Source organism: Ammospiza nelsoni, chromosome 6 (genome assembly GCF_027579445.1).
Source record: "Ammospiza nelsoni isolate bAmmNel1 chromosome 6, bAmmNel1.pri, whole genome shotgun sequence".
NCBI classification, from domain to species: Eukaryota; Metazoa; Chordata; class Aves; order Passeriformes; family Passerellidae; genus Ammospiza; species Ammospiza nelsoni.
In genome coordinates this window covers 16,823,713-16,836,197 of record NC_080638.1, presented here as the reverse complement: position 1 = coordinate 16,836,197, position 12,485 = coordinate 16,823,713, and the positions used below count along the sequence as shown (strand labels likewise).

Sequence of the window (12,485 nt, the reverse complement as noted above, 5' to 3'; positions counted from 1 at the left end):
AGAAAAATGATTTCTCAGAATAAAGCACAGAAACCCTGCTGCTTCTCAGTTCTATGTTGCTGCCAGCCCCAAAACTCTGCAAAGGTACTGTGCACCCCATGGTAGTGAGCTGGTACAGTAGCTTGAAGCATTTGGGAATAAGGAGAACTGATTCCATGGTCCACTGCAGTCTTTCTGAGCCCTCAGAGGAGGTTCCATCACAAGATTATTCCAGGTTTTCATAACACTGACTTTTGGAAGAGGATACTGACCTAGTGCAGTAGTTTAGTTTTCCCTTACATCAAACTGACTCACCCTGCTCTGATACCAGCTCACAATTCTCTCTTAATTGGGAAAATCACTAGGATAGTACTCACTGCCAGAATTCTGGGTCATAAAGTCATTCTCTGACTCACAAGAAGGTTTACAACAGCTGTGGCAGTGATATGTACTGCAGGTGAGTCATGTTGAACTGTCATAGACAGGTAGAAGAATTATAAAAGAAAGGCCTTATGAAATCAGGCCTCACTCTGCTAAAATTGCCAAAGCTGGCCTGTCATTTCTTCTAAGTGCAGCTAACAAACAATTTGCAAGTTCCTATGTGAAGCTATTTTGAGAATGAGAAGTTAATTTAATACAACAATCTATTCTGAGGGTGAAAACCAAATGCACCTGTGTAAACAATACTCTTTGTCCCATGAGGACCCGCAAAGGAAAAATGTAAACATATCTAGAAAGAGAAAATTTGATAGGCATATACAATAGCCCTCACTGACCAATGAACTGAGCTTCACTGTATTGCTGACAAATTAGGTTTAACACAGTGCCTGCTGATATTTCCTACAAATATGAGCTCTGTTAATAAAGAATTGGCTTTCTGCATGAAGAAAATGGATTCTCGGCTGATTTATTCCAACATGTGGTGACCCCGAAGACTCAATCAATGCGAATTTAACATGAAGAAAAGAAACTACGGAAATACACTTTTACCATCTCACACAACTCCAGCTAGAGGTGTCTACAGACACAGCATCTCCAAAGTGTCTGGTTTGTAGTTTTTAAGACAGGCTGTACTAGGACGAGTCAGAATTAAGTCACTGAAAGTCTTGCTGGAAATTCTCCTTGTTTACTTCCCCATGCTGCTGCTTGGTTTGTGAAATTTCATTTTCCAGCTGCACAATTGTTACAGGGCTTGCAAGGGTAGCAGGGTGAAGAGAGAGGCAAGAATCTTGACCTCATGTTCAGAAGGCTGGATTTATTATTTTATGATATATATGTTACATTATGACTACACCAATAGGAATAGAGAAAAAAGTTCTCAGAAGCTTGCTATGCTAAGAATAGAAAAGGAATGAATAAACAAAGGAGCTCTCTCTGATTCTGTCCCAGAGAGAGCTTGGCCCCTGATTAGCCCTTAATCGTACACATCCAACATGGGCCAATCACAGGTGCACCTGTTGCATTTCACAGCAGCAGATAACCATTGTTTACATTCCTTTTCTGGGGCCTCAGCTTCCCAGAAGGAAAAATCCCAAGGAAAGGATTTTTATGAAAAGATGTCGGTGACACACAATAGTTCATTCAATCTCATGATTTTTACTGACAAGAGAGACCCATGCGGATTCCATTTCTCACAGCTTAGCCCCAGCTGTGAGCTGGATGTTCTTCCTCTGCCAGTTCAGGTCTTGAATGTTTTTCCTCAATTTCTGAAGCTCTTCCTGGGCATGTTCTATCATATGAACTAGGCGTTCCTTGTACAACATCCAGGCGTTGTAGCCATGCTGGGACCTGAGCTTCAGGTTCTCGATGCGCACGGTGCTCCAGCTGTGCCATGGAATTGTTCACATGCTCCTGATACGCCATGATGTCGTTCATCTGCCTGGAGGATGGGGCAGGCAGCTCGTACCTCTTCATACTGAGTAGTTCCAGGGGCTGCCAGGTGTTCAAACTTGTTCTGCATGAGCTCGGTCTCGAAGGCACTGTAGTCATGCACGGGCAGGCAGCTGAGGTAGTTCTTGGTTGGTTGGTACTGCAGTGTCTCCCCCTCCACCAGCCCCACAGCCGCCTCCTGCACACCCCGTCCCTCACAGCCCTGGTTAAGCAGGGCAGCACATCCACCACATCCCTGGCCACCAGCCCCTGGCCCAACACCTTGGCCGCGGCTGCGCGCACTCATGTCTCGCCCAGCGGGACCGCACGCGGCTCCGCTCCCCCGTGCGCCTGCGGCTCTCTTCTTCTCCCAAGATTATTTGCAGCAATTAATTTTAAGTACTTAACTAAGTCCTATAGCATTGAATTTTATCTGCAGCAGTTCTTTAAAATTTATAAATAATTTGCTCTCACAAAAAAGAATTTTACTGCTGAAGCGAAGTCAGAATACAACCTGACACCCTGTGGGTCAGGGTGTTGGTAGCAGTCCAAATAAATGGTGGCTGCAGTTTTCCTGGAGTGACAAATATGGTTCTGTTGAAGCAGTGATCCTGTAGAAAGGTGTAGTTTTTCTCTGAAGGTCCAGTGGTGGCATAGAAGAGTCTATGGGAATCCAGTGAATAAAAGCTCCCTGGTGTTCCAAATCTCAGGAATGCTTGGCTCCTACCCCTGGGCAGAGCATCTCTCAATGGGATGATGTAATTTTATCAGCCATGCAGTGAGACTCAATGGCCCATGAACAGCAGATATCTCCTGGAAGGAGGATGGGTTGTCCAGATAAAGAACACTGCCCCACCTGGTTTTAACAGGCGGTGATAGAAAATGTCCTTCTGGTTACATCTTGTATTGCTAGCTAAGACAGTTAATGTAAGATATATAGCTGTTTTCTTTTAAGAGATGACTCTGACTAAAACAGCTGTGATGAAACACTGATAAACACCTGTTTGTAGGTAAAGAAGATACAGCATGTTCACCCTTGATTTTGTCAAAGATTTTATTGCTCCTTACAATCTCTGCTGTTTTATGTTCCATAGATAACACAGAAGAGTCAGTTATGATTCCACATTATGCCTGTTACTGATTGTAAGCTGGTTTAGAGTTTTCCTTTGTTTCATTTTGCTGTCATAGGTACATGGCTGTTCAGAAAGGTGTTATCTCAATTTCCTAAGATGGTAACCACTAATACATTGATTATATTATATGAATTTACTGAGTTTATAATAGGCATTATCCATAAGATGTTATTACTGTATTTATAGCTGGCTTCTGATATGCTTTAATATCTCTCTGTGTAATTACCTAAAAGATGTGCACTTTCAGGAACCTTCATTTTTGTTCTCTAGCTGTTTATGCATCTCTTAGACCAAATAGGTAAAGGATTGCATTGCCTTATAATGATACATTCATTGTTCTACAACAAAAGATTTGATAATGCTTTATTGTCCACTCAGTTTTCAGGTACACAAAATTTAAAAAATTAAGTTCCTTAGACACTTCTCTCCACTGAAATCAAAAGCAGCTTTTTTTAAAATTCAGAGGCTAAAATTTTAGCTGATATAAATTTTCTGGCAGGCATTAAATTTGTGGAGGCATACTAGTTTAAAACAGCTCAGAATGTGATTTTAGATTAATGGGACAAACCCCCATGTTTATTGATTATGTAACTGCAAATGCAGATATGTCTCAAGTGCAGCATGCAATGTATGTAGCAGCATATAATGAAATTTTCAATGCATATTCAGAAGTAGAAAATGTTCTTTTCAATTTAAATTTATGATATTTAAATAAATAAATACTTTTGCATGTTCAAATAAAGAATTCCAGTGAATAAAGTTAAGAAAATACATAAAATGTAAGTTAAAGGAATTACTGATTTTTAGTGAATGGATAGAGAGGTAATCACTTACTTTGTAGGCCACCAATTGAGCATTTAATCCTTTGTGCAGTAAGGCTACTAAAACTAATACCACAAACCAAACTTTAAAATAGTCATGCCAAAGCACTGGCACAGCCTCTGGTCTCCAGCCAGAGGTTGAGAAGTGTGTGCTCAACAAGTCACAAGCATTTTTGGAACAACTGATCTGAGGGGAAAAAGGATTACAAGGGCTACACCCCAGTACCAACTAATCACTAGGAAAACCAAATGGGCTTTAGAAGTACTGTGAGATTGTTTCCTCCTTCCTATTACTTCTAGACAATAATACTAGTTCACGTATTAGGTGCTGGGTTTTTATGAGTACAAAATGAATTGCCTTCTGTGGAGCAAAGTGGGTTTATAGATGAGGAACTAACCAGTTGTTGAGGCATCTCTAAGGCTACAGTCGTGTCTCTGGCTCGAGAAGGCATCAGCCTTCCACCTCCTGCCCTGTGGGAGCAAACCCAGCAGAGGCATCTCAGTGTCTTCAAGCGGCCTTCGAGCCCCCTCTGAGCAGAGATGCCGGGAGTGCCGCGGGCAGTCAGCGGCCGTCAGCTCCCCTCAGGAGCCCACAGCGGGGCCGGGGGGGGACTGCCCTCACAGCAGGGCCGGGGGGAGGCTGCCCTCACAGCGGGGCCGGGGGGGGACTGCCCTCACAGCGGGGCCGGGGGGGGACTGCCCTCACAGCAGGGCCGGGGGGAGGCTGCCCTCACAGCGGGGCCGGGGGGGGACTGCCCTCACAGCGGGGCCGGGGGGGGACTGCCCTCACAGCGGGGCCGGGGGGGGACTGCCCTCACAGCGGGGCCGGGGGGGGACTGCCGCACACCGGGACCGGCCGGCCGAGCCCGCCGCCCCCGGGCATCACTGCGGCAGCGGCCCCGGCGCTCCGGGGGCCGAGCCGGCTGCTCCCGCTCGCTGCCTGGCTGTTTCATTCATGCTTTCTCCCTCGCCATCTCCCTCTCCGACTGAGGGGAAACGGGAGCGCGCGTGGGCGGCCGCTGGAAGGCTCCCTGTCAGTCAAGCGGCCGAGCTGAAAAGAAGGCGAGCGAGGGAGAAGGAGGCAGAACAGCTTTCCCGGGGGAGGGGGCGGCTGTTGTCGGCTGCCAGCCTCGCAGCCCTTCCCGGGGGCACCTGCAGAGACGGGCTGGGGGGAAGGTGGGAGCGGTGTTGCACCACAGACCTGCCTGCCGGGGTGGGAAGTGGCTCTTTCCTGCCGTTCGTCACCTGTCCCCCCCCCCCCCTCCAGACACACGCACTCAGCGGCGACGGGGCGGGGGGCGGCGGCCGCCCTGTCTGGCGAGCGCCAGGCCCAGGGTCCGTACCCCCGGCCCTGAGGGGGTTGCCCGTACGTGTCTGCGGAGCAGCGGAGGGGACGAGTCCGGGGGTGTCAGCAGTGGGGGTACGTGGGGCAGCGTATCCCCTCAGCTCTCCGCAGGACCGGGGAACTTCCCCAGGCTGAGGGGGGCTCCGTGGTGCCGGCCCCAGCCGCAGCGCGAGGAGGCTTTCGAGGGGAGGCTCGGGGCAAGTCGCACGCTTTCGGGCGGGGGGCGGCCCCGCAGCGGCTGAGGTGGGCTGGCGCTCGGTACCGGCAGGGGAGGGGAGCGGGCGGCTGACGACGGCGGGAGCGGGGCTCGGCGGGGGAGAGCCCGCTGTCCCCACCGTGCCGCAGCGCTGCCTTTGTGCTCCCTCCGCACCTGAGCGCCGGGCTAGGAGGGACGGCGCAGGTGGAGGCGGGCACGGCAGCAGCTGCGGCGCATCCCCGGAGCCGGGGCGGGGAGGTAAGGCGAGGCTGTGCCGTGCTGCGGCGGCGGCTCCCGGGGCTGCGGGGGGCGGCTGCACGCCGGAGGCTGTGCCTCAGGCCGGCGGCGGGCAGGGCACGTCCCTTGCCTGGCTTTTCCTGCAGCCGTTTCCCGCTTCGTCCTGCTGCACGCAGAGAGATGCAACAGCGGCAGCCCGGTCCCCTGGGGAAGGACGGGGCTCGGAGGTGGGCGAGCGGCATCAGCGTTGCCGGTGCGCGGTGAGGCTGCCGGGCGCGGGGCTGGGGCCGGCAGCCCCGCGGAGCGCTGAGGCGGCCCGGCCCGGCCCGGCTCCTCCGGGGCCGCTCGCAGCCCCGGGCCGTCCGCTCCGCTCCGCGCCCGCAGGGCCCGGGCGTAAGGCTGGGCTTTTCCCCCGCCACACAACGCCGAGACACGCGGAGCAGATGCCGGTGCTTGGGCAGGGCTGGGGGGTTTGGGGGAGGCTGCTTTCGAACCGGCACAGCCGGCAGTTAACTAGCGGCTGCAGTTAAAATTTTAGCAGCAGCAGCAGCAACAGCTTTGCGATGCTTTCCGGGAATGCTGCTGCCTGGGAGCTGATGTTCCAGGCGGCCCGCGGTACGGGCCATCTCTCTCCTAGATGGCAGTGCTGAGAGCAGGATAGCTGCCGGTGTAGGCAATGAAGTGCTGGGAGCCTGGAGTCCTGTGCAGCTGGATTTTGGGAGAGTTATGGGTGGAACGGAATAGCATTCACGTGTGCCCTGTGAGCTAATTTGCAATCATGACAATTTTTTCCTTCAAACTTTACATACGGCTGTCTTGTTATGCAATTGCGTTTTGGTCAGGCTGGGATTGTTATATTATGTGAGAGGAAAAATGAATGTAGTGGGTTAAGCCTTTTATATTGCAGTGTTATTTACAAAGTTGTCGAGGTTCGGATCCAGTTCAGCTGGCTGCCACCTGATTGGCAACGATTTACAGCTGGTGGCCAGGTTCTGTGTTTGTGTTAGAGCAATAAATCACGGATTCAGAAGAAATGAGGCTGCATTACCCTGTCCTTTTTTTGTTTACTTCCAACATGTTGCATATACTGAGGAAGCATTTGATTGCAATGCTTCGTTAGTCAGTTTGAGATGATAACTTCCTTGTTGTATAAATTGTGCAGTTAATCAGGTTCACATCTCAGACAGACCCAGAGCTCATGTTGATTGCAGCACAAGTTGTGTGGTGCATGACAAGGGTACTGAATTTTACTGTGTGGGATAGCTGAAGCAAATTTTCTCACTGCTTGCTCTACTTCCAGTTTGTTCCTTTGGAGGAGCAGAATGTAGTGATTTTGCCGATGCTCTCATTGATATATTTGAGTTCATGTTGTACATTTGAGGCCCAGGATAGTTCAGGGGCTCAATGTGTGCCCATTGACAGAGAAAATGTAACCAGTTGACTTGAATTGGATGAAATAGACATGAGAATTCTTACTCTACATTTGCATGTAATGAGTCCAAACGTTCCCAGTAGGCATGTGCAGAAAGGTAAGCACATCACATCTGGTTGTTTTATTCCTTTTGTTACAATTGAACAGGCATTATTCTCTGTGGGATTGTGTCGTTGGTTTGTTAGGTTTTTTACTTCTTATTTAGCAGTATTATGGTTTAAAGGCTTTAAAATGTTTGTCACTCCACTGCAGAAAGAGTTGCCAACTGGATGTCATGCATGTAAAACTAGAACAAGAGCCTTAAAAAGCAAAACCATCAATTTAGTAACAATTTAGTGTGATAAATGGCAGAATGCACAAAAAGAATGCAAATCTGAGCAATTACAGCATGCATCTTTTGGTATTAATATTGATTAAGTACAAAGCACAAAAGGGAAATAAACACATACAGCTTTTAAGTGCCTAAACTGGTTTGAAATGGAAGAGCTGTTTTCTGTTATATATTTTTTCTGTTACATGGTTTATGCTTTAAAAACAAGCATGGGGTGGGGGAAAGATCAGAGAAGAGAAGTTTTTACAAGCATTTCTTTTGTTTTCTGGATCTCAGAATTCCATTGTGTAGCAGGATGCTTTCCAGTATCTGCTTTCTCAGTATCTGGAAAGGCAGATGTTGCTGCAGCAGGAGCAATTATACTGATTTGCAGCACAGTTTAAAAAAAACCCAGTTCTTTCTGCCTCTGTCTAAAAAGGTCAGCCATGGTTTGGGCTTCTCAACAGAAGAGATGAGACAGGGAAGTTAAGTTTGTTCAACAAAGGGAGTGAAGTAATGTACAATTAAGAAATTTCTATTTCAGGAGTGAGTAAATTTCCCTAACCAACTGCACTGAAGAATTTTGCTTGCTTGGTTTTCCCTCACAATTGCCCATAAGCCAAGCCTTTGTGGAAGGCAGGGAGTTTGGTTGGGTTTGGTTGGCTGATCACTCTCTTCTGTGGAATGTTGAGTACAAAGGCAGAAGAGGCAGTGGAGACTTGAGGCGTGTAGGCTTTTGTAGAAGAGCTTTTCTGACTTACAGCTTTTCAAAAGGTGCATGACAGAGTCCCATAACTGAGAATTTTGCTCTCACAGTTAAATTTCGGTTCCCTGCTTACCCTGTGTAGGCCACAGGAGCGTGTGACTGATGTGACCCAAGATTCAACCTACGATAGGGCCAGCTTCTTGGTTTGAACTGATGCTTAGAGACTTTATCTTGAGATTTCAGAGATAATGTGCTTCTACTTTAGAGAATATTTGGGACTTCCTTGCAAAGAGAACATGCAAACGAAATGTAAGAACTGGAGGACTGATTTGCACTAAAGCATCTTTAGCAGAATCAGGCCAGCATGTGTGTGCTGTATGTATCCATGCTACCACAGAGAGAGCAAGCTATGATAGTCGAGAAGGGCAAGGGTTTTGAACATCTCTGGAACATCACAGTATTTTTTATTTCATGATGGAGCTCATGTTCTTTTCAGACTCCTCTCCTAATTCTACCCAGAACCAGACTATCCTGTGATTTTGAGCAACTTTAAAGAGTATGGTAATAATTCACATCTCAAAAATCAGATTCAAGCTCCTGTGTTGTAAGAGTCCTGATCCATGACCAGCTAGAATGCCAGTAAGTAGTATGTTACTGGGTTGTGTCTGTTTTACTTAGTCCTTCCTTGTTTAGTGACCTGCTGCATGTAGCCTGACTCCTAACCTCTTTGGGGCAGGAGCAGCCTTTCCCAAGAGCAGGGAACCTCCCTAAGAGTAGAAACTTCCCTAGGGCTTAGATCCTCGTTTGCAGCTCTAGGAGATGGATGTAATAGAAAGTATGTCTGGTAACCCTGGTTTAAGGCCATGAGTAGCTGCCAAAAATATTTACTATTTTTAGGAGTTGGATCTCTAGCATAAAAATTTTATTTCTTGTTTGTTTTCCAATTCAGTATCATATTTAGTTTCATTCTGTGTTTTACTTCTGTGTGTATGGGTAAAACAGCAAGACAGTGTAACTTTGTATTTTTATATCAATTCTGTCCTGTGGACACAACTGCATGTGCTAACAGGAGCTCATTTTTGTTGCCCTTCAGGTATAAGCAACTTGCTTAAGTTACAGGGAGGTTGGGACCTGCCTTGTCTATCATCAGACAAGTAACTTTTGTTATTAAAATGTATAATAAAGCCACTTAGACCATCTTTTAGAAAAGAATTAAATATGCGAGGCCGGGCTCAAACAGCAGTGAGTGCCAGCAAGAGTGAAAACCACATGTAATGTATTTTATGTACATGCATTTGTTTAGGATGATGGCTGTCTTTGTCATTCTGTGTGTGCAAACTTGTTACTTCCAGACGGGCTGGAGTTTCAGGCAGGTTCTGAAAGCTTCAGTGAGAAGTTACCAGTCAGTGCAGTGTGCAGAGTCTGCTCCTTGCTAGTTTTGCCCAGTGCCACACCCACAGCTAACATCACCATCTAAACTGATGTCTGTGTGGATGCACTGCTTCATCAAACTACATAAGCTACGACACAGCTGGTCTTGATTACACTGCTTTTTAAAAATCATTCCAGTGTTGTAGTCTGTGTACAGCTAGAATTTTTCTGCCCCTTGATTATCTACAGATCAGGTTTCATTAGAAGTGCTGATGAGCACCCAGGACTCTGAAGGCAGCAGTTTTGTGCAAGATAAGAATGTTCCTTAAAGAAGCTGATGGGGGATAAAGTTCCTAGCAGACACTGACAGCATAAGGTGTCACTGTAGTCTAGTCTGAAATTGCATGTCTGAAGGACAATTGGATGTCCTTGGCTTTACAAGAAATTTTTGTACTGAAGAAACTTGATAGTGGGTTAGAAACTGCTTTCAGGAGCTGTGTAGATATGTTTGTTTCTGTTCAGTTGCCTTATTACAACTATGGAGCAATTAGGTTTTCTTTCTTTTCCTATAAGTGAGTGTGAATTTGAAGCACTCTACATTAGAGGAAGACATTAAATTTATCCTGATGAACCTGTGATCTGCACCTATCAGTTCTCAATGACTTTCCTTCCAGAGCTGCTTGGAAGTCAAGGAAATGGATGGTGTAAGCTGTATAATATAACTGGTTCCAAAAGAGTCTCTGTTTGGAAGATGTGTGTTCCAAATCTGTTGCTTCATTTGCAGAAGGCTCTTTGAAACCTGCAGTTGACCAAGGTCACGAAGTTCTTGATGTAATTAAATATGCAAAATATCTCATATGAATAATTTCCATACCCTTGCAGAACTTTTTGTTTAATCCCTGAGCCCTTTTGCAGCATAGGCTCCTGTCAATAGGGAATGGATTGAAAGTTGGGCGACCAAGACACCAACACTGCATGTGATGTCCTGAAATACATTCTGCAGTTGTAACCACAATATTAAATACAAACTCAACACAATTCTTGATAGATAAATGATTGAACACTGCTCTGGGGAAAAAACCCCTATCACTAGTTATTTTAGTGGGCAAGTCCAGTGGACTTAGGTTTTTCCATTTCGAAAAGTGGAAGAATTTTATCTCTGCCTAATATTTCCTTTCATCTTCATTATACAGTCCTTGTAAAAAAACAATAAATGCAAAATATGGTTCTATTTGTATTTGTAAGTAGGCAGTTATCAAATGCTATCTCTCATTCCTATGTGACCCCAAGAGATGTGGGAGATGGATTTATTTAATTGGGAAATTGAGGGCTAATCTACATATGGAAATTCACAAAGATTAGCATACCAAGCTTATTTTCCACACACATGTGACCCTTATGCAATCAGACTGTGAACTGGAAATGTTTGAACTGAGTATTTGGAATGGCTATTCTGGTGTGTAGCCCTGTGTAGCCAGACTCTTAGATTTTAATTAGTACTGCAGCAATTGGTGAAATCAAATCTAAACCTAAAGGAGAATAAAACAATGAAAGGAGCCCTCTAACTGTGCAAGTAGAGACATAGCAAGAGCACAAAGATCTTTGAGGTACATGTACTTTGGCAAAGAGACACGTTTTCATCTGTGAACCCAATATGAGAAGTTAAGGTTAAAAATCCTCTTAGATATCCATTCCTTTGTTTGTTCTGTATATGTTGAGTGAACAGAATATTGTCAGTTTGGAGGAACACTTTGTATTTACAGCTGCAGATGTTTCTTCAGGTGATGAAGTATCTTGTGTTACTAGTGCAGCAAAGTGACTCTGGCATTGGACTCAATCTCTGTGGGTCCCTTCCACCTTAGAATATTCTGTGATAAACATTTGTTACTTCTTGAAATGCATGATTACTGAAATCACAATTTTACCTAGAAATCCCCGTGTCCCTAGATCCAATGAGTTCTGTGTGTCTGGAGATGTCTTTATTCAAGTCTGAGGAGTACAGATAAAGATAACTCATATTAAGTACTATTAAGAATTAGATGTGGAAAATTGGCATATGAATAGCACTAGTCTGTAAAATTAAGTCTGTTAAATATAAAATTGTTTTAAATAAATGGGCAAAGGAAGAGTAGATACCTGACAGTGGGGGTTATTGATGCAAAGGAGCAAACAAGATGCTTGAAGGAAATTGATCTTTCAAAAATAAAAGGGAATTATTTGTTAAAAATCATTAAGCAGTTTAGACTTTCTTTGTAGTGCACAAGGTTTGTTTCTCATATCACACTCTGAAGTAATTGACAGTGGAGTATTTACACTGTGTGACCTCATCAACCGAAAAGATTGTCAAAAGACATATTATAACAAATCAGGTGTGGCTTGTGAGAAAATATGGCCTAAAATTGTGAATGAATTTAAATTGAAAAACTTTTCTAAAAGTGTTTTATTGAGGAAATATACCTTAGGATGTTTTGTTTACCTTCAGTTATTTAATTTTTAATTTTTTAACAACCTACCTGTATTGTTTCTGACTTTCATAGAAGCAGCGACTTGAAACTTTCACATTCTTAAAGATTGAACAGGACCATTCATATTTACTAATATAAGGTTTGTGCACAACTCCCTTATTGAAACTATAGCAAACTACTCAGGTTATTGTTTCATAAATAGTATAGTTCCCTTCTGATTTCACCTCTTAGTGAGGGTGGCTTAGATAAATTTAGGTAGTAACTTCATTTGGACTAGTGTATACATCACTTTCTAGATGAGGTTGTATTTTTTTTCTCCCCTAATTCCACACTCCAGAAAATAGCAATCCTTGTGGTTTCTCCCCTGAGACAAACATTTCCTTCTTCCTCTCTAGATAGTTGCTGCTCCCCTTCACTGGAAAACCATATTCTGTTCATAACACCAGTGATATGACCTCTAATGGTATCTTGGACTGTGTTAGAAAATACAAGTGGCATTTGGTAAAGACCTCTTCTGGATATTGTTGAATACCCAAAACCACTGGGGGGAAAAAAGCTCAGAATTTTGCACAGTGAGGGTATTTGCTCTAAATTTTATCTCTCAGTTGCTATAAATAATAT

The 12,485-nt window shown here is 45.1% G+C and overlaps 1 protein-coding gene and 1 pseudogene across 6 annotated transcripts in view; one reads left to right on the top strand and one right to left on the bottom strand.

Moving 5' to 3' along the window:
- Window positions 1-1,073: 1,073 nt before the first annotated feature.
- On the bottom strand, window positions 1,074-4,755 carry LOC132074839 (pre-mRNA-splicing factor SPF27-like; annotated as a pseudogene).
- A 307-nt stretch (window positions 4,756-5,062) lies between these two features.
- Window positions 5,063-12,485, top strand: part of PTPN5 (protein tyrosine phosphatase non-receptor type 5) — a 77,815-nt gene continuing 70,392 nt past the window's right edge. The window contains exon 1 of one of the 6 annotated variants that reach the window (XM_059475014.1): window positions 5,063-5,222. The gene's annotated coding sequence lies outside the window, so the exon portion shown is untranslated. Of the gene's footprint in view, window positions 5,223-5,297; window positions 5,391-5,437; window positions 5,602-5,656; window positions 5,834-12,485 lie in introns of those variants that run through there. The other 5 variants (XM_059475016.1, XM_059475021.1, XM_059475013.1 and 2 more) reach the window with 5 other exon arrangements.